At 39.5% G+C, this 16667-nt stretch overlaps 1 long non-coding RNA gene across 1 annotated transcript; it reads right to left on the reverse strand.

The window, feature by feature from the left end:
• Positions 1 to 622: 622 nt before the first annotated feature.
• On the reverse strand, positions 623 to 15630 carry LOC132366663 (uncharacterized). Its single transcript, XR_009503493.1, has 4 exons — positions 15552 to 15630; positions 14216 to 14312; positions 13724 to 13800; positions 623 to 699 (listed from the first exon to the last, which is right to left on the reverse strand). It is a non-coding gene; the product is annotated as an uncharacterized LOC132366663 (long non-coding RNA).
• Between the last annotated feature and the right edge of the window lie 1037 nt (positions 15631 to 16667).

Consider the following 16667-nt stretch of genomic DNA (forward strand, 5'->3'; position numbering starts at 1 on the left):
TTTTATCCAGATCTCTATAAGTACTTAGCACAATGTCCCAAACATAAAGGAGTTCGTTTCATATTTTTCTTAATAAGTGAGTAAATAAATGTGTGAAGTTAGTAAGCAAATAAATAAGCTTGGCAGATAGGCATACTGGTAAAAATCAAACAACGAAATTTTAGCAGGACAAAATCATCCAGAGCGCTACAAGGGTGAGCATTTTGCACTTACAGGTTTTGCAAGGACAGAGGACATAACTTGTTCTAAGACCACTCTTCGTCTAATTATATAACTGAATGAGTTGAGAGAAACCCTATAAAGTGTGTACAGGCAGCACACCTATACTATTAGCAGATAGCACATTCTAGAAGAGTCCATCATACTGACATTTAGCATGGTTAAGCCATTTTCATTACAACTTGAATGCAAGTCCTATTTTTGCAAAGGTCAATGGAGGTACGCTCTTAAAGCAGTCAAATTTGACAAAGTTGTTTATCATCGGTTTCCCTGTGAAACGTACTTGCTCAAATAAGTCACCAGACATTTCTTTGCTTTAATTTCTTTATTGTTATAATTGTTTAACTATTCCCCATGGAAGACAGGGGTTTTGTTGAGGCAACCAAGAAATTCTTCTAAAGTCTCCTGCTGGGGACTTATTATCCTAAATCCAAGTTTTGCTTCCACCAACACATCTGGCTTAAATACTGCCTTATGTTTCTGGTGGGGAAAAAAAAAAAGCAACTATCAAAAAATTGAAACCAACTCGACATCCCATGCAGACATACCTTTACTTTAAAAACCTTCTTGTCATTAAACGACAGAGTTGTTTTAATGGTTCTCCCACTAATTCAGTGTTAGGGGCAAACTGCCTAGTGGGAAAACATTGAGTTTAGCAGCTAATGAGAAATCTACTTTAAAGCAACTCCCGAAGGAAACCTTAAAAAAGAACATGTAGGGCTTCCCTGGTGGCGCAGTGGTTGAGAATCTGCCTGCCAGTGCAGGGGACACGGGTTCGAGCCCTGGTCTGGGAAGATCCCACATGCCGCGGAGCAACTAGGCCCGTGAGCCACAATTACTGAGCCTGCGCATCTGGAGCCTGTGCTCCGCAACAAGAGAGGCCACGATAGTGAGAGGCCCGTGCACCGCGATGAAGAGTGGCCCCCGCTTGCCACAACTAGAGAAAGCCCTCGCACAGAAACGAAGACCCAACACAGCCATAAGTAAATAAATAAATAAAAAGAACATATAAAGTTGTGTTTGTTTTCTCTTCTCATGGCAAAACAAACATGGGCACTCACTAATAACCCACTCTACTTCATGTCAGAGTTCTATTACTGTCACAGATTTGAGGGGACAAAAGTCCTTAATTTTAAATTAAGAGATCCTGTTAAACCGTTCTACTTTTCCTATTCTCCATGGAACTTTTCACCTTCTAAGATACTAGATTATTTATTTATTTATTACACACACACACACACACACACACAAAGTTGAGAACATTTGTCTATTTTATTCATAATGTACTCCAAGCACTAAGTACTAAGGTACATGGGTAGGTATTCCATATGTATTTCTTGAATGAATAAATGAATTAATCAACCAAAAGTTCTTGCCATTTTTCATTTCAAATTCAAGTTACATGACGGATTACACGTTATTAGCTTCTGGAGGGCCCTATAGTTAATAAATGTGAGTTCATAAAAGTAAAAAGGTCTAAAATCTAGATTATAATATAGGTCTATGCAAGCACAACCTAAAGAAATGATCATTTTTTTTCTCTTAGGCCCTAGCCAAATATGCAAAATAAGTCAGCTGTACTTATATTGCAATACCCACATCTTGAAGATGTTTATTTATTTTTTATTAAACCTAAGCATCAATAGTGGGAAGGACTGAGATCTCAACCAATATATTCTTAAAAACATTTTAGGGAGACATATCCAGTGGGATTAGGTTAGCTCTAAGCATATTTGTTTCAGGTTAAAGGATACTCATACTTAACTTGCTATTTCACTCAGAAGCTATCAGGAGAGTAAATTATTCAAAAATAGGGAGGATAAAACCTGGGGCCCACTGCATTTCTCCAACCCAAAAAGGAGACCTTGGGTTAGTCTCCTATTTTAGCAGATTTTCATGGCTTCACTTTATTTTAAAGATGAACTTAGCTCAATACATTTAGCCAAAGTCTCCTTGGGTTTCTAAAGGTTTATTCCTGTTTTAAACTCCAAATGCCTAAGAGCGTTCAGACTTCCAAATGCTGGAGAACTTATACCTCATCAAAAAACAATAAATTTCCTTGGAAAGCACTTTAAAAACATTCAAGCTTAGAGAATTTATCTTATTGACCTTGGAAAAAGCAGGAAAAAAAATCTGAAGAAATAGTTTCTATCTGAATTTCTTTTTCTGCTTATTTCATATTGGAATTAATCATGCTTATATATCAGCTTGAGAGAACCAAATGATCCTAAAACAACTGGCCAGCAGTAATGTGAGCATCTGCAAGCAAGCACATTATAAAAAATTATATAAATTATAAAATTATAAGCTACATATGGGCCAATAATTGCAAACTAATTGAGTGCATTAAGATGAATAAACAAATTATGATGGCAAAGAGGACAAAGCCAACAAACAAATAAGAAATATGGGAGAAAACATAAATAGAAAGTTAGGACTGCTTACTTATCCATGGTAGTAGTGTGTAATGTCAACCCTACACTGATAATTACTGACATGTCTCTGGGTAGGTGTCTGAATCTACTCAGCTTTCAATCTTCTCCTCTATACCTGAAGAATTCGGATTAGATAAAAGGATTTTAGTTTAAAAGGGAAAGGGGTGTGGTATTTCACAAAGTTCAATAAGTAAAACAAAACAGGAAAACTTGCTTGCCTCTTGGGCTCTCACCCCCACTGTCCCTGCCCATCCTCCACCCCTCCCCCACTTGTCTGTGGGTAACCTTCAGGAAACCCTGGATGCACCTTGTGAAAGTCGCTGGAAGGAATGGTTTCAATGGACTGCTGTAATGCCTAACTTTCTTATTCTCCATGAGATGCCACAATATGGCTATCGATCGTCAATTTAACGTTTATTGTTTTGCTACATCATTCATAATTGTATTATTGTTCTCATGAATATAATGCATTTAGAGTAGATAGCAGGCATAAAGAATAGCAATTTTGTACTTAACATTCTCAGAGATAGCTATCACACCTCAGGACATTAAATCAAGGAAGTATTGCATTTTTACCACTTAGCAGTCAAATCATATTTGCCTGTAACTTTAAAAACAGAAAACGTAAAGAGACAGAATAAAAATTTCTGTCTTTGGTTTGAGATATAATTCTAAAAATCCTTTCAGCTTTAAAATTCTGATTTTAATACTAAATCAACTGGTCAGTGAATACTCTTTCTAATGTATCTTTATTTAATAACATTAAAAAGAAACAAACTTCTTAACAATGTTTCAAAATAAACCTGATACTTACAATACTTCACAAGAGCCCTCTCTTATCTAAGGGAGTTTATTTGATGTTCTTATATTAACAACAAAAAGGAAGGAGGAGTTTAAAATGGGGCTAAAATGACAAAAAGTTTAAATATAAAATTGTTAACCAATTGAAATATCTTCTATATACTTGCAATAAAACATGGAATTTAGCTGTGTATACTGCCACCTATAATTCACTGAAATATAACACATTCTTCTCAGATAGAAGGAAACGCACAGATGTTCCTGAACACAATAAAAATTCTACAGGGGCTGTGTAACCATCAGCAATTTAATACAGCAGCACCATATTAAAATGATGTCCTTAAATGCCATAGCCTTTATTTTTTCCTTTATCCATTTTATTCATAATTATTAAAGTTGAAATAAAACTCTAACAGCAATAACATTTCTGCCTTTACATCTAAAGCTCACCTTCATATGTGGGCAAAATTTAAGAGCACAGAAATAAATAGAGGAGTTCTTGTTACAGTCTCTGATCTGAGAATCAGATCTCATGTTCCCATGCATGTCTTTATTTTAAACATAAAAACAGTACATAAGTTATGAGAATGCCAGCTAAACCCAAACGACTCACTTTAAGGAAGAAGAAAAGGAGCAGTTTTTTAAAGGGACATTCATTTTAAAATTGTAAATAAATTTTCTCATCTCAACAGAGCTTATTTCAGATGTGCTTTTAAAAAAGAATCAGGATAACGAATAATAGATTTTAAAAATAAATCATATGTTCTAGGTTGATATCTACTCACTTTCTACCTTTCTGAGATAAACACAATCTTAAAATATTTTAATTCTAGAAGAAATACAGTGATCAAATAAGGAACAATATACGAAAACATAAATTAGAAACAAAAAACTTTTAGAAAAATCCTAATGTGAACTTCAGTAAGAAACAACCATAAAACAACCAGTAACTTAGGTTTTTTTTTTTCCAATCAGAAGAGATTATCAAAACTATCTACGCATGTTAGAAACAAGTCAGCGTTCCAAAAGGACTCTCCACTTGGAATCCGAAAAACAGGTCTCACTATTTAAGGACTCACCAACTGAAAGAAGCCTCTTCCTAGAGTTTCTAGAACCTCAATACCGAAAATTAGGATTATTTTTTTATCCTGCTAGTGAAGATTATACAGAAAGGCTAACAATCCTAATTCCCCCTCTTCCCACACCAATGTCAAAAGGGACTCACCTTGCAATAACATAGATGTCCAAAACTTTCAAGCCTGGATTTCCCCTTCTAGACTCTCCATCTGTTGCCACCATCAGCAGTTTCAGCTGACGGATGCTACCTAGCAGTAGGTCCCGGGTACTCTCCACTTGACGAGCTTCCCATTTCTGCCGTCCCTCAGATACTTGTTAGGGGATTTTTTTTTTTTTTTTTTTTTTTTTTTTTTTCTGCTTTCTGGAGTAGACCTGAACAACACAACGTTAAGGTCTTTTAAGAAACCTATCTGGATGGGTGTAAATATTCGACATGTGCAAGTATCTTAAATGGAAAAGGAAGTTATGAAAAGGATAGTCTCACCAACGTGCCCTCAGGAGAATGGAACATAAGTACTGAGAGACTGATTTCCCATAAATGCCTGATTTGCATAAGGCGGAAACATCTCCTGGCCAATGAACAGCCGCCATCAATCCCACTCCATCCTCAAACCAATGAATTTACAGCTTGGACTCCGGCTGGATTCCCGCTCTTTGCGCTCCTTGCTCGTAAATGCGTCCCGCTTCAGACCCTCAACAGACATCCCTGTAGGTTGCTGCGGTTTGTGTTTTCCAATTGTAATCCTTTGCTATTCCCAAATGAACTCAATTCCTGGTAATTCAAGCTTGCCACAGTTTACCTCTTTATTTAGGCTGCCAAATACTATTACAGATCTAGTTATTCCATGGTTTTATATTTTGAGTTAATGCTCAAATCCATCTGGAGTTCATTTTTGTATATTGTATAAGATGAAAAACTTTAACCTTTCCTTTCACAACAGACATGGAACTTTTCCCCTGTAAATCAAGCAAACATATAGGATCCTTCAACTTTGATCTATCCTGTTTCACTGATATGTTAATATATTTTCTTATACGAAAAACATGGTTTTAACTACTGTGGTCTTTTTTTTCTTACGTGTGTGAACCTGTGTGTGTACCTTATATTTATACTTAAACCCTTTCATTCTGGTCAACTAATCCCAGTTTTATCAGCCTGTGAAAAACCTCTCAGATTACTCTTAATCCTGCATGTATAAAATAATTACTAGCCTAATTACAGAATTATTTCTAAACTCCATAATATCTAAACCACAAACAATACAGGTCTGTTAGTTATGAAAAAGGAAACTGGAGAATAAGAAAAGAAAAATATATGTATACTATGGTGATCAACAGTCCTTTTTTGGAACTGAAATTCCTTCATTTCAGGAAACTGAAGAACAGAGAAACCAGAAGCAAGATGGTGTCCCCAGCCTTCCCTGGTGGCAAAGTGGTTGAGAATCTACCTGCCAATGCAGGGGACACGGGTTCGAGCCCTGGTCCTGGAAGATCCCACATTCCGCGGAGCAACTAAGCCCATGCGCCACAACTACTGAGCCTGTGCTCTATGAGACCACGAGCCACAACTACTGAGCCTGTGTGCCACAACTACTGAAGCCCATGCACCTAGAGCCCGTGCTCTTAAATAAGAGAAGCCACCGCAATGAGAAGCCCGCGCACCGCAACTAAGAGTAGCCTCCACTCGCCACAACTAGAGAAAGCCCGCGCGCAGCAACGAAGACCCAACACAGCCAAAAATAAATAAATCAATAAATTTATTAAAAAAAAAAAATACAGTGTCCCCTCTGGCTGAAAATTCAGTACATTGCTTTGAATCTATCAAGTCAATCAACCTTTCTTTTTAACTTAACCCTGAAACACTTCTAAATTATATCTCCTGATTCTACCTAAGGCAGCAAATGCCCTCCCATATCAGCCATATTTACTTTTAACATCTAACATTCTAATCGCAGAAGACTCCTTCTTAGCTTGTCATTCTGACCTTATAAAAGGAATAAAACAATTTAGAATACTGGCCATTGTACTTACTCTGGTCATAGTTATACAGTCAACATAGTATATATGAAATAAGATGAAAACTAGAAAACAAAGAACATTATAATATGGTACATCACTTTTGAATAGTAGCAGTTCAGAGAGAGAAGGAATGCATTTCATGAGTTGTAAGTGAGAGATCAAGTGTTTTGAGCACACTTGTAATGTACAGTGGATTTTCCATTTTAAGTAAGGTTTCTTTGAAATAACCAACTTAAAAGACCTTTCTCAAATACAGATTGTTAAAAGCATAGCCTTTGGAATTGAGTATAATATCTCAGACATATTTTTAAGATGAAAAATAGTGGAAAGTTAAAAAGTCAAGCATTCATTCATTTAGTCAGCACGTCTTTATTAAGCATTGATTATGCAGCCAACAAATCTATCAAAAGTGTGACCGTTCACCTGAATGTTTGTTAGGTTCCTTGGGCTTAAGCAATACTTCTCTCCCTTATTCTGCCCAGCAGAATGAAAACATGTTCTTGTTGTATTAGATACTTGGTTAGGTAGTCTAATCAGACAAGATTCTAAAAATATTTTGAGAAAAGCAGCTATCATCACTTCACCATTAAATTAGAAGCAGCAGCCAAGATTCTCAAATATATATGCTAATGAACAAGCAATGATATTAGGTTTTATCATACTTCTAAGGCTGAGCATTGGCCATTAGCCCAATCCATACCAAAAGTATTACTCAGGTGTGAATGCTAAATGAGGATCTCACCCATCTCTGCTGACCTTAAATCTGACCAAGTTCTTGCGGGTGAGGATGTGGAGTAATAAAGCCAATGAAACAAAATTGAAGCTGCCTGGCATCATAGATTTAAGTAACTAGGTCCAAAGTCAGGATATTGGCCTGTAATTGAAAAGCTTAATTTCCTGTTCTTATGATCTCCGTAGAAAAGCTTTTTGCTATCACTGTTTTCACTTCTTTACTGTGCAAGTTCTTTTAACCTGCTTCAGATATTTCTTTCTGCTAATCTGTAGTACTATTGCCCTTAAAATCGTTAACACAAACTGGCCTTTTCTGGAAATCTTTGCTTAATTAAATGTTTTTATTCTAGTCTTTTCTTTACTCCCCATGCACTCAGCATTCATAGTCATTATATGTTTAAATGTATTGTCCATGCTGTTGAATGCAGTTATTAAAACATTTTTATGCATATTCTTTATCAAATTGAGGATGAATTCTGGAGAAATATATCCATGATTTACCTTGTTTTCCATTCTTTCAGTATCCCTACAGCTGTGCTCCTATCACACGAGCACCAATGCATGTTTTTGTTTCTAAAAGTATAAGAAGCTACCAAGGAGAATACTAATAACAGCAATGCTAGACAGAAGTATAGCAAAGAGGAGAATGCTGAAGAGAAAGTCAAATACATTTGAGGCTTGAGGCTCAGAACTGGTCATTCTAATAAATTCATTCTACTTTAAGTGATTTTCACCAATTTGTTTTTAATTTTGAGAATTTTAGTACTCATCAGCATGAACACAGTAGTAGGTACTAAGACTCTACGTCAAGGAATTGGAGGAAAAATCATGAATATGTCAAATAAGAGTCCTTTAATCCTAAAATTTTGATAAATATAGAAATTAAAAAATGGTATTTTACAATGAAACACCATGTTTTCATCAAAATGATTTTATAAATCTACACATAAGTTTTATCATATAAATTAAAACTTACAGAAAATTTAAACTTACCTAGAAGAAAATAAAAGTGTTAAAGCAACATGATTATGAAGAAAAGCTCATTGATTTTTATGTTTTGATGCTTAATTAAAATTTAGTTAGATTGGTCTTCTTCATTTATTATTTGCATTCTCTTTAAAATGATAATCTCCTGCAAAATAAGGACAGTGTAAAGTTGTCCTCAAAGTAAATACTTTAGTTTGTGTTTCATGAAGAAAATAAAACCACCAGGAAAATCAATACTAATTATTATCAATAAATATCTTAGTTAAGGACTATCTCATTCAAAAAAATCTTGCTATGATAATAGTTAATATTTATTGAAAGTCTACTATGGGCTGAGAATTTTACATATATCATTTCAGTTTAAGCCTCACAATGACTCAAGAAGGTAAATATATCATCTTATTCTAACAGATGTTTAGAGTGTTTAACACACTTTGACAGTGTTTCAAAGGAGTTAAGTAATTTGGCCAAGTTCAAATATTTGGAGAAGCAGGGATTTGAGCCCAATTTGGTTTAATTCTTCATAATTTAATGTATCATCACCTGCCACAGTTGGGTGCCTTCAGAAATGAGTAAGATATAGAACCTTCCTTACAGGGCCTACATTACACATATTCTGAATAATTGGGCACACTTCTAGAAGAAATATGATATTTTTCTTCTGTCAGTACTTATTACCAAAACAATAATACATATTTTACTTACAATAAGTAAATAAGATTCCATAATCACCTTCCTTTGGTTATTTCTTTCCATATTTAAAAATGTTTTTAAGTCATTTCCTTTCATTTCCTGCTGGTACAAGATTGTCACATAAATTTAATTGTTTAATTTTCAGCGATTTCAAATTAAAACAATTTTTCAGAGCAACATTGAAGAAATTAGTATAAAATGATGGTAGAAATTTTGCTTAACAAAACACTGTTTCCCTTTTAAAGACAAGTTCAGAAATATATTAAAAAAACACTAATATTTGCTTTGTGTAAAATGGGTACACTTCTTAGTTCTTCCTAGCTGTTAACAATCTCTAATAAACTAAATGAACAGGCCAACAATTCTTGGGCCATTGATCAACATGGTGTGTTTCAGGAACGGATAAAGCAGAGGTGCCTTCCTTTTGGACATGTTTGTTTTATCAATTTCCATTTTCAGTCATTAAAATCCCTATGATTCCCATGCCAGGCACTTCAGCATGAGAAAGAGATGGATGGTTTGTAATCTCTTTCACTTGTAAGAAAATGTATTCAAGTTTTGGTTTCCTAATAAAACCTCAAAAGAAAAAAAAAAACCCTCCTCAAATATATTCATGAATTCCTTCATGGCTCAACTCAATAAGGTACCAGCCATTTTGACTAGCATAAAATCAGTACTTCTGTTAGTACAAAAACTGGATGAACTCCATCTTTAATCTCTAAATTAATTCATTTTTTGTTTTATCTCCTAAGTACATTCAGTCAGATAGGCTAGGAAAACATCATGGTGTAGTAAAACGAGACCCAACCTGAGCGTCAAAAGGCCTGGATCCGAATTTTGTATTAATTTGGTGAGATATTTAAATTCTGAACATCCTAGTATCCTTACCTATAATGTTGGGATGATATTACCTGTAGACATGGGGGAAAATACCACAACTTATCTAAGAATGCTTGGCATATACTAGCTGTTTAAAAACCATGAGTCACTTTCACCTAAAAAACCCCAAGAAACTGCAATCAAATAAAGCATTTTACAGTATAGCATTGCCAAGTCTATTTAAATAAGACATCATAGAAATCAAGTTTCATACAGAAAGAGTTACAGTAACTAGCCAAACTGAGAGAGATACCTTTTTTTAACTGAAGTATCTGCTTTACTATTTGTTCTGTTTACTATTGTAATTCTAATTACTAATGTAATTCTCACTCTACGTTTCATATTCTTTCCATGGTGCCTGTCTCCAATAACGTTTTTCAAACCCTTCAGAAAATAATGCTATGACTTGTAACCCTAATCACAATTTGAGTAATCTCATTCTGTATTCATAAAATCAAGGGGCTTCCCCTTAAGAAAACAATTTATACTTTCCAGACAAACACAAGTATTATGTTGACTGTATCACTGTCAAATAAGAAGCAAACTCCCCGGGGAAGAAAAAAGAGACATTTCTAGACATCTTTTCTCTTACTCATATAAACTTAATCAGGGCTTGCAATTAATTTTTGAAATTGTTCTATATCGACCTTAATGTTTAAAGCTTCATTTCTACCTCTGGGCCCCATCAGTAAAACCCATACATCATCCCTGTTAGCAAAGCAGCTGGTTTTTTAAATGTGATGTCTTGTAGTTCTTATTTACAATCCTAATCACATCATTGATTTCAGTAATCTTCAGTAAGAGTAATTATTAATGCTGTCAAAAGCAGAGGCTGGGATTCAATTTTTTCTTTTTTTTTTTTTTAATAAAACAGGATCATTAAGATTAAGCCTAATAATGTGACTCTAGAGGCCTCTGGGTAATTAGAAGTTTCCTCTGGTTGAGTATGTAATACAGTAAGGACAACGTCTTCACTTAAAATTCTACACACACCCAAAATATTTAGTTATATAAGCCACAAATGATTAAATAAAAATGCTAGGAGTAGTCACTCATCATAACACAGAAGTAACTAAATTTTTTTTCAGACAGGCACCACACAAAATTTTATCTGATGGAGTATTTTTCTGTAATTTAAGACGGCCATAGATCTATTTTGTCTACTAATGCCAAAAAAACTAAGGCACGTGACATTTTTACTCACTCAGGTGTGTCTTTAACACACTAAGGATTAAACAATGCTCTAAAACAAAAGACAGGATAAACCAATATGAAGAGGATAAGAGACATTTTGGAGAAATCAGATATTTCACTATCCAAAGCAACTTTTAAGAAAAGGATAAGATGAGGTAATGCATTTTGATTTTCAGAAAAAGAGGTCATGATGTAATAAAGATTGCCATTCTGTATCAGATCTCTTCATTTACATTTTGAAAGAAGGTGTGGAACAAAACATAAGTTTCCAAAGGACTACCTATTTGTCACTAAAAGACACAATATATGAGGGAGCCGACAAGAATGTTACTGTGCTCAATGTTGATCACCCACCCCGTACTCAGGAAAAATATATGTATTTGGAACCAGTATCAAACACCGTTGCCTAATTTAAAAATACTCCTGGACTTCTTACTGATCAATATCTCTTATAGAAAGGATAGGAGTATAGCATCTGAACTGAAACAGTATTATTCCAAAATGATATTGTGAGCATTTAGGATGTATAATTCATGTTGCTTTCATTTGCTCAGACCATTGTAAAAATCCATAAATCATTTTCTTGTTCATGTATTGCTTAAGTGCAATTTGTCATTTTGCATTAAAGGGCTGCTTCAGCTCATCAGTGCTTTTAATTCACTGTTTAGAGTTTAACAAAATGCTGGCCCTGTCTGATAACCGAAAAGACACTGAAATGTGAAGCCACACCAATATTAACAAGGTTAAACAAAATGGAGAAGAACGGTTCTACTTCGAATATCAAGTAACACTTACGAGCTAGTATTCTCAGCGCGCGAAACGTGGGTTGGTTTGTTCTGTTGGGTCCAAAGGATTAGAACACAGTAACAAAAGAGTTACCTGAATGCTTACAATAGCATGTATATGCTATAAATCTTTTCCAGAAACTCTAGTCAACACTCACTCTACTGTAGATGAACAAGAACGACCAGTGTGGCATTGGCTCCAAAGCCTTGCCTTCCCACCTCTTAAGTTAGGTTACATTACTACAAATAAACTGATTTCATGGTTACCCATTCGAGATGCAATACACTCCAGATACTTTGCATTTGCTCTCTGCACTGTGCTTGCTGGGAATGACAAGTGCCAGAAACCACCCAGCTCAACCCTGGCAGGGGCCTGGCATTTGAAAGACTCCTTATTGACAATTAAAATTTTTTTTCTTGCATTTCTTAAAAAAAATTTTTTTTTCTCTCAAAGCTCTGGGCACACTGCAATAATAAGAGGATTTAGAAACAAATTGCTTTCAAGTCAAATTAAATCACTGCAAACACTCATTCATCCAAACGCTGGTTAACAAACTTGTTTCCCTCCCGCCTTTTACAGAAAAGGGTAGGGAAGAAAGCAGCCCGGTTAGCTGCTTTCAAAGTTTGTAACTATGTACATAAAACGCGACGGTGAGATCCTTAGCGCCGCCCTCCCCATTCGGCTGCCCTTAGAGGACAATGAAATAGACGAGGGTACATAATCACTCACACACCTACCAGGATTTTTTATGAAAATTGATTTTGATAACCCCCCTCCAAATAATAATAGCTACTTTCCCCATCTGCTTTAGGATACGATTTGTCTGGGCCCAGATGGTTGGCGCTCCTGGAGGGGGCGTCGGGTGGGGGGAGGGTTATGTTAGGAATTGGTTCTCCAGGCCGGTTTCAATAATTGAGGGGGAGGGGGTCGAAGGACGCTGCATTGCACTATATTCTGCACTTCAGAGAGGTCGTCCACCCCCCCGCCGAAGCTGTTATCTATGTAATCACGGCCTCACTAAATTCTGGGGTCCGCCGAGTGAAAAAGGAGGTGGGGGGGAAATCTGCTGGATTGACACAGCAAGGAAATAAGTACACGGGTTTCATTTCAAAAGCATTTTTAAAAGGCAGATTTAAAGTGTGGTTTTGATTCGTGGGTGACGAGGGGGGGGGGAGGTGCTGTTTAAGGTTCCAGAGTAAGGAGGCAAGTAAGGCAGTAAGGGTGCTGATGCCAATGTCTGAATCTTGGCCCGGGACAAAATGCTCCTGCAATTGCCCTTGGCCAGAGCTACCCAGACGGAGGCGGACGGCCAGGCTCGCGTCTGCTCTCCCAGGCGGAAGACCCCGTCGTCACCCCGCCGATACCACGGCGCCTCGGAGACTAGAAGTCAGAGGCGAGACCTCTAGAGGACCCCGGCCGGCGTCGCCGGCGCGAATGCAGGCCTCTGCGACCCAAGAAATCCTGAAGAGCCCCCAACAGGCCAGCCCTGTCGACTGAGAGCTCCAAAGCGAAATTCTCCGGCTTGCCCTGTGCTGCTTTCGCCGCTAGGAGACGCCTGTAACCCACGTTTGCGGCGAGAGTTCCCCTTTCAAACACAACTACCAAAAAAAAAAAAAAAAAATGCAGCTCAAGTGTTAACAGTGGATGTAGTGATTATTTACAGGCAAATCTGGCCATCTCTCCACGCTCTCATCTCCATCTCGGGAAGCTCTCTGGCTCTCAGCGAACGTCCAAAGTCGGCTCAAACTTCATCTACATCTTGAGAGCACAAACCGTCTCCCGCAAACAATTTCCGGCTCTGCATTGTCATTCAGCCGCATGTCTCTCACACGCAAACACGCGCGCTCACGGGCACACACACAAGTGTTTCCGTATGTACAAATGAAATATTAGAAAATTACCGTCATTTAAAAAATGCTTCAGGATTCTGATGAGTCAGCTTGAAGACCTCAAAACATGTCATTTCAATCCTGCAGATCTAAAGAAAAAACAGGGAGGGGGAGGGGTAGAAAATACAGATGCAACGCCGTTATTAATATTCAGATACACTATAATCTCCTTTTCATTGATCCACAGGTCCTTTTATAAACTGACGCTCCATTCGCAGCCGCAGACGTGATGCTAAAATCATTTCAACTGCAGCGGTTTTCGCTTGGCTTTGGCCAATCGTCAATTTACTGCAGCTGGAAAAGGATTAGCCATTTTTGCTGGCATCCTTTCCTTCTAACCGCTCAAAGGCAGGACCCATCTCCATGAAAGAGCCAAGGTGGGGGGGGGGGGCTAGGGCAGCAGGCACGCGCTCGCGGGACTCGCAGGGGCATGCCTCAGTCTATAATCACGCCCATGGCCACTCGCCCTCCTTAATTCCCCGCCAGGAGGGAATGGCAACGTACCTCGGGGTCGGGGAAACGACTCTCCTTTTCCCGCAGGTTGTGGCGGTGTTGCTCTCAGGTCATTTAGTACCAGGAAGCCCCAAGGGACCTTCCCATCCTGTGGCATAAGAAGGAAACTGAACAAGGGCTGCTTGCGTTTGAATAAACAACCCCTTACAGCCCACTAATTAACACACAATTATGTTTTGTGTTTTTTTTTTAATCTTTTCTTGGAGAATTAACATTCAATCCACTCTCTCGCATTGAAGAGTTCGCGCTCTATTTCAACTTCACAGGAGCTGGGTGCGTTTCCGCGCCGCTTTGCCCCCGCGCCTCGGGAGTGAACCCTCGGAGCTCGTCAAACGCATCCTTCGGGACCCGGGAGGAGGTGTGGAGGGTACCCCGTTGGGGCTTACACAGAGCTGTGCGCTGGACCAGGAAGGATGGATGCGAGCACCGTGAATGTGCAAGCGCGTTCGCAGATACCCGCAGCGGCACACACTCTGGCCCCGCGTGTGCAGCGACTCAGCCCATGCACCCACCCCCGCCTCCGCCCGCGCCCGCGCTCGCCGCCGCCCAGCTGCCCTCATCCAGTGGTCTTGCCCCAAGCTGGGCAAGAATCGGTGCTCCGGTCTAGCAGAGGGCGGCGGGGGGAGCTCTCCAATTGTCAGAATAAGTAGAAAAAAGCCTGTGCGCGCCGCCGCGGCGTCGCACTTGGCCGGGGGGACGCGCAGGGATATCCGGGGGGACGCGCAGGGATATCCGCGGCGCCTTGCAGCGAACAAGCCAGAGGCCCGCGAGGCCGGCGTTAGGCGGGCGGGCTCCAAAGCGGAGCTCAGATGAAACTCCTCAGTCATTGATCAAAGCGTTCACAGCTCAAACCGGGTCCCCAAGCGCATTAATCTATTTGGTAAGAATATCGTGGATGTACGTTTAGGAAGGGAAGAGGTAAGTCTAACGCGGCCGCACGTCTATAGGAGCCGCCAGCCCTCAACCCTGGGCTTGAATCCCGCGGCTTTTTCAGGACCCACCTAAGCTTCACCCCTTCCTACACGGCCCCTTCAGACCCTCACACTTAGTTTGACACAGGCCTTATCGTATCTGTTTTTTAAAAGTCCTGCCAATCTCCACCAGAGTCCCTTAATTAGGTAACCCCTGCCAATTAGTGGCCCCTCTGCAACTTTTTCCTGTTCTCGGTGACTTATTTCCACGATCAGTAGCAAGGAAAATACCTTAAAGGAAAAAGAATGTTAGCGTCATTGGAAACCCCGCTCCTGGGAGAGGATACCGCTGCTGCTATTATGTTTTCGCGTTTGCTGATGCAAACAGGGGAACCTCTCTATTCCCTCGCCATTACCTGCGGCCGGGGTCTGGGAACTTTCCGTGGCAGAGTCCCAGCTAGCGCCTCGGGACCTGCCGGGCTGTGGTCGCTCTCACACTCACACTCACCCCGGCAGCCCGGGCGCGGGTTGCATCCCGCCCGGCCCGGTTGCTTGCGTGACGCGCCTGCTTGACGGTCAGGTTGGCCAATTAGCGGTGGCTCGGTGGGTGGTGCTCCTCAGCGATTGGTTGGCAGAATGAGGGCGCTGCGCAAAAACAGAGAAGCGGAGCGCTCGGAGCTCAGAAACTGTCAGCCGAGATCGCAGGCTCTGGGGCTGAGGCAGGAGGAGGGAAGGACTGGAAAGAAGAGAGACAGGTTAGAGGGAAGAAGAGGCTTGGGAAGGAAACAGCGAAAAAGAAACTGCTCATCACACTTACAGAGAGGCAAACGACGGTGGAGATGAGGACAGAGAGAGACAAGACTATGAAAGCCAAAAAATACAAATAGAGCGAAAGAGGAAAAAATGCCAAGAAGAACATCCATCCGGAGAAATGAAGAGAATGAAAGTTTTATGCTGCAGAACCGTTCTATGCTTTTTCGGCACAAAATTCTCTCGCTGTTTTTAAGCTCTTTCGCATTTGCCAGCCGTTGACATTAAGAGGCATGTTCAGCGGTGCCAACAGCATCTCCTCTTCCTTCTCCTCTTCCTCTTCATCTTCCTCCTCCTCCTTTTCCTCCTCCTCCTTCTCCTCCCATCAGCAAGAAGACAAACCGAGGACAGTCTTGAAATATCGAAATTTCCTCCTTGGGCTTAGCCAGCACCGCGTTGCGCCAAGACTGTCGGAATAAAGGACGCTGACTATTGTATTCGTTTATTAATTGGTCAGTGGGAAGATTACAGATGAGGAAAGGGGACGCCTGTCACCCTTCCTGCGCTAAGATTGAAAAATTAGGCTGAACTGGGGGAAACCCTAAAATGAAGCAAAAGGAATTAGATTTTTAAGGACAGAAAGCCACAAGAACCCTCCCCCCCCACACACACACACAGCGCACTTTTATTTGTATTTTTTATTTGGGTTTTTTTTTTTTTTTTTCCGTGGTGGCTGGGGAGGTATTTGGGTGGCTGGCTGACTGCGGGAAGCTGCTTCCTTT

The sequence above is a fragment of the Balaenoptera ricei genome, chromosome 5 (genome assembly GCF_028023285.1).
Source record: "Balaenoptera ricei isolate mBalRic1 chromosome 5, mBalRic1.hap2, whole genome shotgun sequence".
Lineage (NCBI taxonomy): Eukaryota > Metazoa > Chordata > Mammalia > Artiodactyla > Balaenopteridae > Balaenoptera > Balaenoptera ricei.